An 18753-nucleotide genomic window follows, 5' to 3' on the forward strand; every position below is an offset into this window, starting at 1 on the left:
ACTAATAGTTCTATACTATCTGCAAACATAACACGACCCGATCTCACGTTCCCCCTTCGCCAAGAAGTACCCACAAAAGGCACTCACACGGTTGTCAAGTTTTAACCATTTATTATTAGGAGTTGTGCCAACTTACTACGCAAGTTATTATGATTGAAACAACATGTGTAAGTTGTCTATGGTCGAGTCATACGGCTCCAAGTCGTCCATAACCACGGACCACCGGCTTATCGATAAGATGTAACCTATGGGGGTGCCCAAATGTGCCCACACACACGATCAACCCACTTGCGACGAGGTGGATATCACGACTCGCACTCTCCTTCCACGACAACAATGTCCGGGGAAGCCACCTAACTAAGTTGAACCCGTATCGAACCCAGTGCGAGATCTCGAAGCGGACCTAGCTATTGCGTGCACGGCTTGCGAGGTGCGAACACACACGAGGGCCGAATGACCCGCCCGACTTGCGATAGCGCTCGAGGCCGCAAACCCGATGCGTGCATACCGAGGAACACAAGGGATACAAGGCACCCGGGGGCATCCCAAAATAAATAAGTAACAAGGCTGGCATGCACGCAACAACAAATGGTGAGACATTGCAAGCTAGTTGTGGCCCTTGGACAAAGCTGTAGATTCCGGCCGGTGGTCGAGGCAGGCAAAACATACTCACGTGTGGTTAGGCGCGCTCGGTCTCGGAGCGAGATAACAAGAACTCGGGGTCCCTAAGCTTTAAAAGAAACACAAGTGAGCCCGGGTCACAAAGCGATCCAGGTGACTCACCGATGCCTCCAGCTTAACAATTATTAACAAGTAACCATGATACCCTTAACGAGATATAACCATAAACCATGTGTCATGATTCCCCAACAGTTAAACCAGATAAGATAGCGATAACGGTAACACGATATAAACAACACTAGCATGCACCTACGATTTCGTAAGGCGAGACCCGATGACCAAACAATAGGCTGTATGAGGTTGGTGGAGGCAATACAGGCTGCTTGAGATAACAAGTGGAAGGGACACGTGACAGAGAACGCAACTCAAGGATAGCATGAGGGAGAAGGCAAAATAAAATAGGTAAGCGACTACTTGCGGGGCGGGAGTATAAGGAAATGCTTGCCTATTAAAGCTTCATACGAGGAACAACCGGAGGACTTATCAAGTATCTCACCACACCACTTGGTGATCCTATCCGGGGAAGAAGCAACTGCTGGAACACACAGCGCATGCAAGTCTTACTACTACGGATAAAGAACCGGCAGAGCAAGATGCGGACATGCATGACATAGCGAGATATGATCGATGCAACTTATCCATATTATGTCGGAGTCGGAACCCGGACAAGCAAATTAGGTTGGGTTGCATTTTCTACCGACAAAGTTAAATGTTGATTAGCATGGCATAGCATGGCAAGGGTGATCTACTCAATTTAAACGAGAGCGGGAAACCGTATCCGGCAATCCCAATTACTCGCATGTTATGTTAGGTGAACATGCTTACGACTATCAACACACGACATGATGCGAGATGCAAACGACGAGGCGTATGGATGGCATATTCATGTTTCATATGTTTTCTGATTATTTTTCATATATAACACTCTTTATTTCGAGTTATAGTTTGGAAGATATTAATTTTACAAGTTTTGCAAAAAGGAAAAGAAAACATGCGGGGGATGGTCGCAGGATGGACCTGCGCAGTGACATGGGCACGAACTGGAGCGCAGCGTCGGCGGCAAGGGTTGTTTGCGGGCGCGCGGTGCGGGCTCTTACCAAATCGGGACCGCCGCGAGAAGATCTACCGATCTGTCCGCGTGGTTTCCCCCATCTCTTCCTCTCATGGCGAATCGCCCCTCTCTGGATCTCGTGGAGAATCGCCCCTGGCGATTGATGTGACGCCCCAAAACCGGTACCATGAAGATCCCAGCGAATTCGCCGAAATCCGCACGATATCAATTTTAGGAGACGCACCACCAAGCGCCTCGTACACGCCGAAGCATGCACGCGATGCGGGTGGAATCAATCACGAGCGATAACATTACAACAGGATTACAATAGAGCCCACAAGATACAGATATATTACAACAACGACTCCAACGAGTCAAGATACAAATATACATACAAAGATCCAAATCATACAGAAGATCAAATACATCCGAGTACGGACAAGATACAAATTTGGACTAAGAGTCCTGAAGATAACCAAGTGGCGTCCATAACCACCGCCCGGGCCAAGCCGGAAGGGTAACCTTGCTAGCGTCGTTCTTCGTCGTACCGATCTTCATACCTGCCCGGTTATGTCCCGTAGAAGCAGCAATAAGTACGGGTTCGTACTTAACAAGACTTCAAGACGTATAAGCATTCGTCAACCAGTCGTCCTTTGTACTTGAGGCACGCAGGGGACTTAGAGGACGCAAGAGGAACGTCATAAGCAATATGGTGGGGTTAAGCGGCAGCGCGCAAGCACTAAAAACCTATAGAGACACTCTACAACAGTCGTCTAATCAGAGAAGATGAGAGAGCGCATAAACTAACAGTTCTATACTCTGCAAACATAACACAGCCGATGCGTTCCCCCCTCGCAAGGAAGTACTTACAAAGGCACTCACACGGTTGTCAAGTTTTAACCATTATTATTAGAGTTGTGCTGACTTACTACGCAAGTTATTATGATTGAAGCATCAGGTGTAAGTTGTCTATGGTCGAGTCATACAGCTCCAAGTCGTCCATAACCGCGGACACGGCTTATCGATAAGATGTACACCCTGCAGGGGTTGCCCAAATGTACCCACACGCACCGCTCGACCCACTTACGACGAGTGGATATCACGGCTCGCACTCTCCTTCACGACAACAATATCCAGGAAGCCACCTAACTAAGTTGAACCCGAATCGAAGTCCGGCCGTATCTCCGAAACGGACCTAGCTATTGCGTGCACGGCTTCCGAGGGTCAGAACACACACAGGGGCGAATGACCCGCTTCAGCATGCGATAAACGCTCAGGCCGCAAACCTATACGTGCATACCAGAAACAAGGGATACAAGGCACCCAGGGGCTTCCCAAAGTAAATAAGTAACGAAGCTAGCATGCACGCAAACAACAAATAGTAAAACATTACGAAACTAGTTGTGGCCATCTGGACAAAGCTGTAGATTCCGGCGGTGGTCGAGGAGACCCGAAACATACCCACGTGTGGTTAGAGCGCTCGATCTCGGAACGGATAACAAGAACTCGGGGTCCTAAGATATTTAGGAAACACAAGTGAGCCGTCACAAAACGATCGAGTCGACCCACCGATGCCTCCGCTAACAACTATTAACAAGTAACCATGATTCCCTCAACGAGATATAACCATGTAGCATGTGTCATGATTCCCAACGGATAACCGATAAGATAGCAGTAATCGGTAACGAGATATAACAGCACTAGCATGCACTACGACTCGCAAGGCAGACTCGATAACCAAACAATAGCTGTAGGTGGTTGGTGGAGGCAATATAGGCTGCTTGAGGTAACAAGTGGAAGGGACACGTGACAAGAACGCAACTTAAAGCTAGCATGAGGAAGAAGGCAAAATAAAATAGGTAAGCGACTTCTGCAGGGGCAGGAGTATAGGGGAAATGCTTGCCTGTTAAAGCTTGCCGAGGGACATCCGGAGAACTTGTCGTATCTCACCACACCACTTCGTGATCCTATCCGGGAAGAAGCAAATGCTGGAACAAGCAACGGATGCAAGTCTTACTACTACGAAAGAAGAACCAGCATGATCAAGATGATATGCATGACATGGCAATTATGATGCGATGCAACTTATCCATATTAATTGGAGACGGAACCCGGACAAACAAATTAGGTTGGAGTTGCATTTCTACCGAGCAAAGTTAAGTGTTGATTAGCATGGAAAGACATGGCAGGGGTGCTCTACTTCAATATTAAACGGAGCGGGGTAATCCCTAGTTGGAAATCCGAAATACTCCGCATATATGTGAGGTGAATGCATGAACTAGCAACGCGCGATATGATGCAAGATGCAAACGAGATGAATGGATGGCATATTCATGATCCTCATGTTTTTCTGATCAATTTTCATATATAAAACATTTCATTTTGAGTTATAGTTTAGGAGATATGAATTTTACAAGTTTTGAATATTTGCAGCAATTTTCCAGAAAAAAAAAACAGAGAAACGCTGAGACTTTTTCTCACCCAGGAAGATACGAGGCTGAGAGGCTGACCCATGGGCCAGGTAAGAAGCTGATTGGCGCTGAATGCTGATCCTTTTCTCACTGGTGAAGAGATAACCCAAGACACTGACGGGCAGAACCCAACTGTCAGCAGAGCAAAGAAAAACAATGATTAAAAAGGAGAGGCTTTGCATGTCCTGGGGATGGATCAGGATTCAGGAGATTGCACGCATGCACACGGAACAAACCAGCTGGAGCTGAGCTAGCATCGACCTTCCCAGGATACATCACGCGTTGTTTTAAACCATACGAAGCCAGAGATTGGCATGCACAACGCCGGTGACGCCGTGACGGACGTGTCCGACGAGGAAGACGCAGAAGTAGCGACCAAGACGTGAGCAGCGCGGTGCCGCGGACGCGCTTGAGTGCGCTGGCGAGACGGACCTTGAGAAGAACCCGGAGGCGTCGGGGAAGACGAACAGCGATGCAGGGAGCCGTAGCTGCAGATACGAGGGCGGCCAGATAAATGACGAAGGTGCTGTCAAAGACTTGCATGTACAACGTATGAAGAGAGGCATTTACCCTCCGCATGGATGTTTAGAAGTCGCGACCTGTGGCGCTGCGGACGTGGACGGACTTGCAGACGAGGTCGCTGGTGACGGAGGACGGAGGACGGAAGACGCGAGCAACAGTGGTAGTTGAAGAGGCGCCGGTCAGCTTGCCGAGCATGGCCAAGGCGGCGGCCGGAGGCGAGCTTGGATGCAGAGTCGCAGACGTCGACTGGACGCACTGCGTCCAGGAACGTGGCGGCGTGCTTGACGGAGAAAATCGAGGATGACCTGCCGAGTCAGGGGAGGCCCGGGTGCAGCGGAGAACGTACACAAGAAGGAGGACCCGGGCGTTCTGGTGGCGGGGACGTGGTTGGAGCAGAGGAAGACGCACAACGTTTCAGAGATGAGCTCGCGCGCGAGGAGCACGATGACGCAGAGGTCGACGGAGACGCGAAGAGGCGGCGGCGCGGCGCGAGCTTGGGCGAGCACGCTGGCGACGTACGGACGGAAGCAGCGGCTGCTGTTTTCTCTTGGAAATCGGGAGGAGAAGAGCGAGCGACGAGAAGAAGAAAGGAGTGGCGGCGGCAGGGAGGGAGAAGCAGCACTAGGGTTGCAGGGAATGTTTTAAGGAGGAATGGTGCTGCTCCTATCCGTCCCATCGAACTCCTGGGTACGTGGCACCGCTCAGATTCTCGCCGTACAGGTTGAAGAAGACCCTCTCGCTAGGAGACGTAGCTGGGCCAGGAGATGTCCGGGTAAAGAGAGAAGAAAAATGGGCCAGGAAAAAGATGGTTTACAGGTTCGGAACTCGGAAGGGGTATTAGGTGGCCCAGCTGAACTGATTTTTGCTCTTCTTCTTCACGTTGATCTGCTGTTGCTGTTGTAATTCTTCTCCTCGCTGATTCTTCCAAGAAAACAAGAAAAGAGGAGAAGGGTTTGGGAAGAAAAGGGGTTTCAAAACAATTGGATGAAAACAAAGATTTAAAATAGGTTTTATAAAACATCCAGAACATTTTTTTATTATTATTATTATTGTTGTTTTGGGTTTATTTCAAAGTAAGAAAAGAGTGGGGGTTTTATAAACCTTACAAGAAGAAAGGAAAAGAGGTTTACTTTTAAATAATTTTGTTTTTTCAAAAATATGTGGATGATTATGCATGATGCTGATGATTATGCACAAAAGAAAAAGAACAAGCAAAATCGAATAGGGGTATACCCTGGGCCGTTACAAACGACACCACTAACAAGGGATCGCGCCCCGAGATCCCACGTCAAGCCAAGGGGAGTTGGTTAAACTATCGAGTCTTCTTGTACCATGTTGACAAACACCCGACCTTGGTGTGGAACCTTCTTCTGTCGAGGTGTTGATCTTCTCGACACCACTAACAAGAGTTGTTGTTCCGCTGTTGATGATGCACTTCCGTCGGGATCCTACGAAGATCGGTCCTAATAGGTGAGGGGCAAAGATCGTCCAACCCACGTCGGAACCTATGACTCGGAAAACTCAGATAAGAGAGAAGACTCAAAACTCGCAAAGGTAAGATGAGAAAGAATAGAGGTAAGGAGAAAATCAGAGCTATTCAGAACTATCCAACGAATTTTCAGAAAATAGTTTTTGACACTCTAAACTCAACGACCGTTGGCAAGGTTATCCTACAGGCTGGACTAGTGGGGTACCGTCAACCTGAGGCTCTGATACCAACTTGTGACGCCCCAAAACCGGTACCATGAAGATCCCAGCGAATTCGCCGAAATCCGCACGATATCAATTTTAGGAGACGCACCACCAAGCGCCTCGTACACGCCGAAGCATGCACGCGATGCGGGTGGAATCAATCACGAGCGATAACATTACAACAGGATTACAATAGAGCCCACAAGATACAGATATATTACAACAACGACTCCAACGAGTCAAGATACAAATATACATACAAAGATCCAAATCATACAGAAGATCAAATACATCCGAGTACGGACAAGATACAAATTTGGACTAAGAGTCCTGAAGATAACCAAGTGGCGTCCATAACCCTGCCCAGGCCAAGCCGGAAGGGTAACCTTGCTAGCGTCGTTCTTCGTCGTACCGATCTTCATACCTGCCTAGGTTATGTCCCGTAGAAGCGGCAATAAGTACGGGTTCGTACTTAACAAGACTTCAAGACGTATAAGCATTCGTCAACCGGTCGTCCTTTGTACTTGAGGCACGCGGGGACTTAGAGGACGCAAGAGGAACGTCATAAGCAATATGGTGGGGTTAAGCGGCAGCGCGCAAGCACTAAAAACCTATAGAGACACTCTACAACGGTCGTCTAATCGAGAGAAGATGAGAGAGCGCATAAACTAACGAGTTCTATACTCGCAAACATAACACGGCCGATGCGTTCCCCTCGCAAGGAAGTACTTACAAAGGCACTCACACGGTTGTCAAGTTTTAACCATTATTATTAGAGTTGTGCTTGACTTACTACGCAAGTTATTATGATTGAAGCATCGAGTGTAAGTTGTCTATGGTCGAGTCATACAACTCCAAGTCGTCCATAACCGCGGACACGGCTTATCGATAAGATGTACACCCTGCAGGGGTTGCCCAAATGTACCCACACGCACCGCTCGACCCACTTACGACAGGTGGATATCACGGCTCGCACTCTCCTTCACGACAACAATATCCAGGAAGCCACCTAACTAAGTTGAACCCGAATCGAAGTCCGGCCGTATCTCCGAAACGGACCTAGCTATTGCGTGCACGGCTCGAGGGTCGGAACACACACGAGGGCGAATGACCCGCTTCGAGCATGCGATAAACGCTCGAGCCGCAAACCTATACGTGCATACCGAAACAAGGGATACAAGGCACCCGGGGGCTTCCCAAAGTAAATAAGTAACGAGCTAGCATGCACGCAAACAACAAATAGTAAAACATTACGAAACTAGTTGTGGCCACTCGGACAAAGTCTGTAGATTCCGGCAGTGGTCGAGGGAGACTCGGAAACATACCCACGTGTGGTTAGAGCGCTCGATCTCGGAACGGATAACAAGAACTCGGGGTCCTAAGATATTTAGGAAACACAAGTGAGCCGTCACAAAACGATCGATCGACCCACCGATGCCTCCGCTAACAACTATTAACAAGTAACCATGATTCCCTCAACGGATATAACCATGTAGCATGTGTCATGATTCCCAACGAGATAACCGATAAGATAGCAGATAATCGGTAACGAGATATAACGACACTAGCATGCACTACGACTCGCAAGGCAGACTCGATAACCAAACAATAGCTGTAGGTGGTTGGTGGAGGCAATATAGGCTGCTTGAGGTAACAAGTGGAAGGGACACGTGACAAGAACGCAACTTAAAGCTAGCATGAGGAAGAAGGCAAAATAAAATAGGTAAGCGACTTCGCGAGGGCGGGAGTATAGGGGAAATGCTTGCTCGTTAAAGCTTGCTCGAGGGACATCCGGAGAACTTGTCGTATCTCACCACACCACTTCGTGATCCTATCCGGGAAGAAGCAAATGCTGGAACAAGCAACGGATGCAAGTCTTACTACTACGAAAGAAGAACCAGCATGATCAAGATGATATGCATGACATGGCAATTATGATGCGATGCAACTTATCCGATTAATCGGAGTCGGAACCCCGGACAAACAAATTAGGTTGGAGTTGCATTTCTACCGGCAAAGTTAAGTGTTGATTAGCATGGAAAGACATGGCAGGGGTGCTCTACTTCAATATTAAACGGAGCGGGGTAATCCCTAGTTGGAAATCCGAAATACTCCGCATATATGTGAGGTGAATGCATGAACTAGCAACGCGCGATATGATGCAAGATGCAAACAGATGAATGGATGGCATATTCATGATCCTCATGTTTTTCTGATCAATTTTCATATATAAAACATTTCATTTTGAGTTATAGTTTAGGAGATATGAATTTTACAAGTTTTGAATATTTGCAGCAATTTTCCAGAAAAAAAAAACAGAGAAACGCTGAGACTTTTTCTCACCCAGGAAGATACGAGGCTGAGAGGCTGACCCATGGGCCAGGTAAGAAGCTGATTGGCGCTGAATGCTGATCCTTTTCTCACTGGTGAAGAGATAACCCAAGACACTGACGGGCAGAACCCAACTGTCAGCAGAGCAAAGAAAAACAATGATTAAAAAGGAGAGGCTTTGCATGTCCTGGGGATGGATCAGGATTCAGGAGATTGCACGCATGCACACGGAACAAACCAGCTGGAGCTGAGCTAGCATCGACCTTCCCAGGATACATCACGCGTTGTTTTAAACCATACGAAGCCAGAGATTGGCATGCACAACGCCGGTGACGCCGTGACGGACGTGTCCGACGAGGAAGACGCAGAAGTAGCGACCAAGACGTGAGCAGCGCGGTGCCGCGGACGCGCTTGAGTGCGCTGGCGAGACGGACCTTGAGAAGAACCCGGAGGCGTCGGGGAAGACGAACAGCGATGCAGGGAGCCGTAGCTGCAGATACGAGGGCGGCCAGATAAATGACGAAGGTGCTGTCAAAGACTTGCATGTACAACGTATGAAGAGAGGCATTTACCCTCCGCATGGATGTTTAGAAGTCGCGACCTGTGGCGCTGCGGACGTGGACGGACTTGCAGACGAGGTCGCTGGTGACGGAGGACGGAGGACGGAAGACGCGAGCAACAGTGGTAGTTGAAGAGGCGCCGGTCAGCTTGCCGAGCATGGCCAAGGCGGCGGCCGGAGGCGAGCTTGGATGCAGAGTCGCAGACGTCGACTGGACGCACTGCGTCCAGGAACGTGGCGGCGTGCTTGACGGAGAAAATCGAGGATGACCTGCCGAGTCAGGGGAGGCCCGGGTGCAGCGGAGAACGTACACAAGAAGGAGGACCCGGGCGTTCTGGTGGCGGGGACGTGGTTGGAGCAGAGGAAGACGCACAACGTTTCAGAGATGAGCTCGCGCGCGAGGAGCACGATGACGCAGAGGTCGACGGAGACGCGAAGAGGCGGCGGCGCGGCGCGAGCTTGGGCGAGCACGCTGGCGACGTACGGACGGAAGCAGCGGCTGCTGTTTTCTCTTGGAAATCGGGAGGAGAAGAGCGAGCGACGAGAAGAAGAAAGGAGTGGCGGCGGCAGGGAGGGAGAAGCAGCACTAGGGTTGCAGGGAATGTTTTAAGGAGGAATGGTGCTGCTCCTATCCGTCCCATCGAACTCCTGGGTACGTGGCACCGCTCAGATTCTCGCCGTACAGGTTGAAGAAGACCCTCTCGCTAGGAGACGTAGCTGGGCCAGGAGATGTCCGGGTAAAGAGAGAAGAAAAATGGGCCAGGAAAAAGATGGTTTACAGGTTCGGAACTCGGAAGGGGTATTAGGTGGCCCAGCTGAACTGATTTTTGCTCTTCTTCTTCACGTTGATCTGCTGTTGCTGTTGTAATTCTTCTCCTCGCTGATTCTTCCAAGAAAACAAGAAAAGAGGAGAAGGGTTTGGGAAGAAAAGGGGTTTCAAAACAATTGGATGAAAACAAAGATTTAAAATAGGTTTTATAAAACATCCAGAACATTTTTTTATTATTATTATTATTGTTGTTTTGGGTTTATTTCAAAGTAAGAAAAGAGTGGGGGTTTTATAAACCTTACAAGAAGAAAGGAAAAGAGGTTTACTTTTAAATAATTTTGTTTTTTCAAAAATATGTGGATGATTATGCATGATGCTGATGATTATGCACAAAAGAAAAAGAACAAGCAAAATCGAATAGGGGTATACCCTGGGCCGTTACAATTGACGATCTCCGGCGAGCCCTCGTCCTCGCCGACGACGTGTGCGCCCCTGAGATTGACCTGGCGCGGGTGCTGCTCGCAGTACTCGTGCCGTCGTCTCAGGTGCTCTGCTACGGTGGTGTGTTCGTGTTCGCCGGCGTAACGTCGGCGCCTACCATGGACTCGCAGCTGCTATGGCCGCGCGAGCACTGCCTCGCCATGCCCTAGCTTCTGCTTCCAGGCGCGTTTAAGTTTCTTCACCTCCTCCTTCTCTTCTCCATGCATGTGCGCCTCCCTTGCTACTGTACTTCTTCCTCCTCATGTTCTGTTGCTCTCTGGTGATCCTGTGATCACACAGAGCTCTGCCATGGCTGCTTAATCTGCCTATACTTCCATTTGCTGCAAGCTCATGGCCAAAGCACCCATTTCTGGTACTGGCCAGTGTTGCCTTGCTTGCTGTACATGCTCTGCTTGCTTATCTGTTGCTCCTAGCCTGCTCTAATCTTGCTATGCTCTGCTGCGCTTGCTTAAGAGCTTGTTTGTGCTTACTGGCATGATATGCTTGCTTGTCTAGGTGTACTGTGGTGCATCAGTGACACTTGTGAATGCCAGTGGTGCTTGTGAAATGCTTTTGTGCTTCCTGTGTAAGCTAATGATCCATTGGATCATCAATTGCTTGTTGGCTAGCTTATCTGTGTGGCTTGACTTGATTCAATTGATCCATTTGATCAATTAAATGTCAGTGATGGCTTACTGATTAATTCGTGGCTAAGTGATTCATTTTCCTTGTTGATGCTGATGCTCAAGCATCACTATGCTACTGCTTACTTGTGCTATTGCTTGCTCTAGCTTACTGGACTAGATCCAGTGGCTGTGATGCAGTGATTGGTGCCATGTTGCTCCACAGTGTGCTACTGTCAATAATTAGTATGGATCTGTGATAAATTCATGCTTGAGTTAAATTGATTCATAATGAACTGCTTATGCAGTGATGATTTATATGTCTTGCTTGTATATGAATTGGCTATTCATGATTGTTTAGCAAGCAAATGAATCTAAATCCATTTATGGATAATGATGTGTTATAGTTGGCTTTCTTTTAAATGGTGCTAAGTGTGATGTGACCTCAGTAGCCTTGCTACTGATTGGTTGCTCACCTATTTGATTGAATCTTGTGGCTACTCAACCTTTGCTTGCATATTTGGGGATCATACTAGATATGAATGCCAATATGCTTGCCTGATGAAATCTAGGGTTTACTGATGGTTACTAGCTTAGGATTTACTGTGTAGTCTGTATTAGCTGCTAATCCTTGCAACACATCTACTTGTGCTATTTGTGCATATGATCTTGCTAGTGAGTGCATCTATGCATGATTGCTAGCTTCTGTGTACAAGATCTGTATCTAGATGATTTCCATTTTTAGTGGCTTTTAGACTGGCAGTAATCCTTGGTGAAAACCAAGTGATGATCTACCCACTTGAGCATCTGCTCAATCCCATAATTATGTCATGCATATATTATGGATCAGATCCATTGGATCTGTCCAGGAACTTGGTATACCTTGTTCCAGCTCCTAGTATGAGATGTTTTGGTTGTTGCAGACTTGGGGTTTTGTGCACAGCCCTTCACCTCCAGGCTCTGGTTGATCTTCTCAGGTCACCATGATTCCTAGTGGCTAAGTGGTTGTGTGTTGGTACTGTTCTTTAGTATGAACTGGATGAACTTGTGTTGGCTCAAGCTTCACCCTTACCTGATGAATTATCCTATCTGTCGACTGTCAGGGTTCTAGGGTTTGTGTTCTATTTATATGCTCCCTACTTCTACTCTGGCCATGACACACAAGGTCTGGTTACTTTGTGACTCATCCCTTGCATTGCCTTGCTATTGCTTGGTTAGCAATAGCCCTCATATGCTGAAACTTGAGCCTCTGTGGCTGCTCAGTTCTGGTCTGCCTGTGCCTATCTTGTGCTGTCCAGGAATTTGGACAAGCACAAGTGTGCAGTGACAGTTTTACTGTCCAAACTGAATTTCTGTGATTTGTGCTAACTGTCCAAACTGAAATTTGCTAACACTTACATTCTGGTCTAGTACTTGTTATTTGTTTTGCAGGTTTGAATTATGACCAGAAGATCATCCTCAAGCCACTTAGTCTAGGTTTTAGTTCAAAACAAACTTGTAATTTTCCTTTTTTTTAATTTCTGTTCATTATGCCTCAATTCTTGTATCAAGAATATTGTAAAGACTTTGTAATTTGTGTTTATATCAATGAAGCTCAAGTTTTGTTTATGAGCTTTTGGTCTTATGTAATGTTTATATTCTTGATTAAATATTGTATTTGGTATTCAATTTGAAATTCAAAATCATTTGAATTTATAAGTGGTGTTTGAATTATGAATTCATTATTTATGTTGTGTGATACTTATTATTAAATGTGTTAATACTTGTCAAATGCAATCACTTCCCAAATCAATAAGATACAAGAGAGAACATGTCGAAATTTCCCTAACTCACATTGCCTAACCCTAAATGCAAAATGAGAGAGAACCTCGATCCCTCTTAGGTTTAGTTGCAATAAGTCACGAAAATTTCCCCCGTTTTGCGATGAAATTCACATCCCATTTCTAAATCTATCCTTCGTTGTTCCTATGTTCTGGGTTATTACAGCGGCCCACGTCTCAGGCCAGGCGAGATGCCCTCGTACATCGCACCGTCGTACGCCGGCGGTGACGGCGTAAACCCGGCCATGCCGGCGGCGACGTAGGTGCCATGGAACATGGCAGTGGCCGGCGACGCCGGCGAGAAGGAAGGAGAACCGACCATACCTTGGGTAGGCCATGGCTCGGGGAATTGGGCGGTGCGCGGCTGGCAAAGTTGATGGAGATCGGCCTCGCCAGGTCCTCCGCCGCCGCCGCCACCCTCTTCGTGTTGCACTTCTTCACCCTATCCACTCGGCCGCGAGTTTCGTTCCGCCGCCGCTCCACATCCGCCGCCCACTCCGCGTTTGAGATGCCCGGCGGCCTCGTCTTGGGCGCCCGCGGCTTCCTCGCCTTCGGCGCCCATCGGCGGCGAGCTTCTTCAGTGGCATGGTGGTGGAAGGGAAGAGGAGGAGCTGCAACTGTGGGGGAGAATGGCGGTAGCTCTGAATTTTGGCGGGGAAAATGGTTCTATGCGGCGCAATTTGGAGGGAAAACGAAATTAATGGAGGGAACTACCAGTTGTGACGCCGACAACGTGGGCCCGCTCGACGTTTCGCGCGTTTTTGTTTCGTCCGGAGTCCCCGGCCGGGCCTTGGGAACCCGGGGATGGCCTGGGCTCTCCGGACGGATGAAAGGCCTAATCCGGATGAAATCGAGGAGCCGGGGCCGCGACTGGGCCATTTTCGTCCATCCGGATGAAAAAAGGTATCCTGGGGGCCTTGTCGGGGAGACGGATGGGGATGCTCTAAAGTTGGGGTTAAGCACACTGGTCACTAGAGAAGGAACTGATTAACTACGTATCGGTTTCCCAAATTTTGAGGCGCAGATGGGTCGCGGCGACCTGCATCGTCGAGGACGTTACGCGGACAGCGCGTGTCCGACCACGCGTGCCCGGGTCCACTTGGAAGCGACTGGACGACAGAAGGCTAACCGGCGGTAGTGTTTCCCATCAAGGTCGTCGCTGACCACTGCGCCCATCGCCTCAATTCCTACACCGGCATTGATGCCAATGGCGCTGGAAGGCATGTGTGTGTCGTTGCCAGCGACACTTAAATCGCGGTTGCGCCCGCCTCTTCCCCTCCACTTCCACGGCCGCCTCTCATGGCCCGCTTGGCAGCGACCCTGATGCTTCGCCTTCAGTGAGGCAGAACTGACAGGTGGCGCGTCACAGCTTTTCTGCGCCGCGTAAATGGCGTGCCTCGCCTTCGGCGTGCATGCGCTTGTGGGCGGTGTCGCAGCGGCTACAATGGCAGAGCATTGAAGTCGTTGGGGTCATCCCATCCTTTTTAAGGGCCGTTGGCGGCGCCCATTTCCTCGCCACGCCATTACCAAAGCCCTCCACCTTTCCACGCACACAGAGAACCGAGGCCATGGGGAAGGGTTGGACGTACCGCAAGGGGAAGAACGACCACGGGGCCAGTGACTCGGGTTCCGGCAAGAAGGCGCGGCAGAAGCGGTACGTGATACGTCTCCGACGTATCGATAATTTCTTATGTTCCATGCCACATTATTGATGATACCTACATGTTTTATGCATACTTTATGTCATATTTATGCATTTTCCGGCACTAACCTATTAACGAGATGCCGAAGAGCCAGTTGTTGTTTTCTGCCATTTTTGGTTTCAGAAATCCTAGTAAGGAAATATTCTCGGAATTGGACGAAATCAACGCCCAGGGGCCTATTTTGCCACGAAGCTTCCAGAAGACCGAAGAGGAGACGAAGTGGGGCCACGGGGCGCCGCCATAGTAGGGCGGCGCGGCCCAAGGGGGGCCCGGGTGGCCCTAGTGTGTGGGGCCCCCGTGCGGCCCCCTAACCTGCCCTTCCGCCTACATATAGTATTCGTCGCGAAACCCCCAGTACCGAGAGCCACGATACGGAAAACCTTCCAGAGACGCCGCCGCCGCCAATCCCATCTCGGGGGATTCAGGAGATCGCCTCCGGCACCCTGCCGGAGAGGGGAATCATCTCCCAGAGGACTCTTCACCGCCATGGTCGCCTCCGGAGTGATGAGTGAGTAGTTCACCCCTGGACTATGGGTCCATAGCTGTAGCTAGATGGTCGTCTTCTCCTAATTATGCTTCATTGTCGGGTCTTGTGAGCTGCCTAACATGATCAAGATCATCTATCTGTAATGCTACATGTTGTGTTTGTTGGGATCCGATGGATAGAGAATACTATGTTATGTTGATTATCAATTTATACCTATGTGTTGTTTATGATCTTGCATGCTCTCCGTTATTAGTAGAGGCTCTAGCCAAGTTTTTACTCTTAACTCCAAGAGAGAGTATTTATGCTCGATAGTGGGTTCATGCCTCCATTAAATCTGGGACGATGACGAAAAGTTCTAAGGTTGTGGATGTGCTGTTGCCACTAGGGATAAAACAATGATGCTATGTTCGAGGATGTAGTTATTGATTATATTACGCACCATACTTAATGCAATTGTCTGTTGTTTTCAACTTAATACTGGAAGGGGTTCGGATGATAACCTGAAGGTGGACTTTTTAGGCTTAGATGCATGCTGGATAGCGGTCTATGTACTTTGTCGTAATGCCCAATTAAATATCACTATACTCATCATATCATGTATGTGCATGGTCATGTCCTCTCTATTTGTCGATTGCCCAATTGTAATTTGTTCACCCAACATGCTTATTCTTATCGGAGAGACTCCTCTAGTGAACTGTGGACCCCGGTCCATTCTTTTACATCGAATACAATCTACTGCAATACGTGTTCTACTGTTTTCTGCAAACATCATCATCCACACTATACATCTAATCCTTTGTTACAGCAAGCCGGTGAGATTGACAACCTCACTGTTTCGTTGGGGCAAAGTACTTTGGTTGTGTTGTGTAGGTTCCACGTTGGCGCCGGAATCCCTGGTGTTGCGCCGCACTACATCTCGCCGCCATAAACCTTCGACGTGCTTCTTGGCTCCTACTGGTTCGATAAACCTTGGTTTCTTACTGAGGGAAACTTACTGTTGTACGCATCACACCTTCCTCTTGGGGTTCCCAACGGACGCGTGTTGAACGGAAAGACATACGTCAACTACGCGCACCAGTACGTCGGGAGGAGAAACGGTCGGTCCCATGGCCGGATGCGGGCCTGCCAGGAGGGGGTTGGTACGCGTACCAGTCCCTCCCGTGCCCCGTGAGGGACGAGAGCGTGGCCAGGAGGTCCTGCGCCGCCGAGCCATCTTGCCGCCGGATCTGCGCGACGATTCGACATTCGCGATGACCTCCTACATGTGGATTTCGTTCGGGGTGCGGGAGTTCGACGCGCGACGCCGAGCGGGATATCTCGGCGAAGTCGACTTCTTCACCCACGAGCTCGACGACGAGTACGATGAGGGTGAGTACGCCAACGAGGGCCTGTACGAGGACGAGTACGATGACGAGGTTGAGGACAGCGATGACGAGGACGACGACGTTTAGGTCCTCAGAGCCAATCGCAACGACGACGATGGCGGTGGCCCGGCCTGTGATCCAGAGATCCAGCCGCCGGTCATCAGCGAGGAGGAGACCATCGCCATCGCAATGGCCAACAGCGACCTCGACCAGCTCGTTATGTGGGCACGGCCTCGGCGTCAAGCTTCGTGAATCCTGGCTAGCGCAGGGGACGCCGGCGACTCCTCCGTGATGAGGACATCCCTACTACACCATTACCTCCGTCACTGATAAATGAAGATGAACCTGCTGTGAAGCTCAAGTCCAATGAAGTTCGGATTGGACTAATTACAAGGGCTCGTGCGAAGCTACTTAAACAACAGGTGAACTTGTTTCTAAACGGTACTTTGATTGATGAGAACTTTATACTACCTAAGTCCTATTACTTATGTATCATCAGGTATCAAGAGGAGACGAGCATCGCACGAGGAGGAGAGGAGCAGCTGGACATGAAGACGGACGTCAAGATGGACATGAAGCTGGACATGGAGCTGGACATGAAGATATCTCATGGACGCGCGAGGGAGGAGCGGGAGGCATGCGCGAAAGGAGAAGAAGACGTCCAGGCCGGTCCAGCACCCGGTTAGACCGGCCAGTCCGGTCCCTGGCCCGGTTGACCGGGCGCCAACCGGATGGGATGCATCGTACTGGGCTAAAACCGGAAAGTTGCGAAGTTTCCGGTTGCCGCCCGGTTGACCGGACGCCAGACCGGCCGATCCGGTCCCTGGCCCGGTTGACCGGACTCCAGACCGGATTCGTCCGAGTCTGTCTCGACCAGATCTATTCTGGGTCGGTTATTTTTGTATCTTTTCGACCAGGAGTCGTCTCGGACGCCTATATAAGTGCCCAGGACGCCCCCCTAGCTGTTTTAGACCACGTTTAAGATAAACCCTAGTTCTTAGTTGTTTGCTCTAGCAAAACTATTGAATCCCTACACCATATTGCTTGATATTGTGTAGATCTCGGTGGTCGCCGGATCGTTGTTCCATTGGGAATTAGACGGTTGCAACTTACCGCTTCGTGGTCGGCGGCTATGTGCGCAAGTGTGTGGAGTTGCGAATATCTAGCAGGGTTGAGAGCTGTTGCATTGGCGACAGGGACCAATCGAGAGATCTCGTTGCGTCATACAAGTTAGCATCCACTACATCGTCGTGTTTCTCCGCTGCCATCACCCCGTGATCATCATCACCTCCATTGCTTACTGAGAAGATCGGGCCACCCCATATCATCTTGGTATCAGATTTCCAGTTTTCCTCGGTAAGCCATCCACAATCCACCCCATAGTTGAGTTGTGAGTGTTATCCTATCCAGAAAAAGCCATAAAAAGTTAGGGTTAGGGTTTGCCATAGCTTTAGATTGCACTAATTTCAAGTTTTAGTTGCTTTTCGTAATTGTTTTTGTGTATCTTTTCTTTCCATCTAGTCTTTTAGGGTTTGAGTTTACTCTATTATCTTTGTCGTCTAGTGTCAGTTTTTTTGTTACTCCGAGTCCACATAGCGTACAGTGTGCTTGTTCCCAACCATAGACACAGCCTTTCGATATAAAGTGACTAGGAACTTCCCCATAAGAGACTAGTTTTACCGCTCGACAGGCTGCTCGTTAGGTTATCGGTGCTTTGCATATTTCTGTTGGCCGTGTTATCAAGGAGTTGTGTCATATATCAAAAAAAAGAGGATAAAAATTGAAAAGAAGCAAAAAGAGCTACATAGCTGCGTGTGTTATACAAAAAGAAAAGTCCAAAAATAAAAAGTGACGTGCTAGTTGAATCAAGTGAAGGTATAAGTTTACTTTACTGCACCCGTAGTTGAGCAATCTTGTGCCTGTCTCCTTGAGCTTTGCTAGCGTCTCTCTTGTGCATTGCAACCTTTTCCCACATATAGTTGCATTGCCCCATTATATCGCCTTGTGTGAGTATCATTGGTTGTCTACGGTCAGCGCTAGAGCTTGTTATTGGTGCAAATAGGTAGCCCACCTACAGCCCCATATATATCCTGCTTTGCCGTGTGATTTGTTCTTATACCCTTGATATTCGCTTCGCTACATCCGTTCACTAGTTATTACTACAAGTGGTAAGCAACACTAATTTACTTTGGAACGGTAA

The 18753-nt window shown here is 48.9% G+C and overlaps 2 long non-coding RNA genes across 2 annotated transcripts; both read right to left on the bottom strand.

Annotated features, from left to right (window-relative positions):
* Nucleotides 1-3679: 3679 nt before the first annotated feature.
* Nucleotides 3680-5129, bottom strand: LOC124697889. The gene is made up of 4 exons (XR_007000841.1): nucleotides 4774-5129; nucleotides 4440-4691; nucleotides 4214-4335; nucleotides 3680-3720 (listed from the first exon to the last, which is right to left on the bottom strand). It is a non-coding gene; the product is annotated as an uncharacterized LOC124697889 (long non-coding RNA).
* Nucleotides 5130-8228: 3099 nt separating this feature from the next.
* LOC124697890 lies at nucleotides 8229-9676 on the bottom strand. Its single transcript, XR_007000842.1, has 4 exons — nucleotides 9321-9676; nucleotides 8987-9238; nucleotides 8761-8882; nucleotides 8229-8269 (listed from the first exon to the last, which is right to left on the bottom strand). It is a non-coding gene; the product is annotated as an uncharacterized LOC124697890 (long non-coding RNA).
* Nucleotides 9677-18753: the final 9077 nt, after the last annotated feature.

This window comes from Lolium rigidum, chromosome 3 (genome assembly GCF_022539505.1).
Source record: "Lolium rigidum isolate FL_2022 chromosome 3, APGP_CSIRO_Lrig_0.1, whole genome shotgun sequence".
Taxonomy (NCBI): Eukaryota; Viridiplantae; Streptophyta; class Magnoliopsida; order Poales; family Poaceae; genus Lolium; species Lolium rigidum.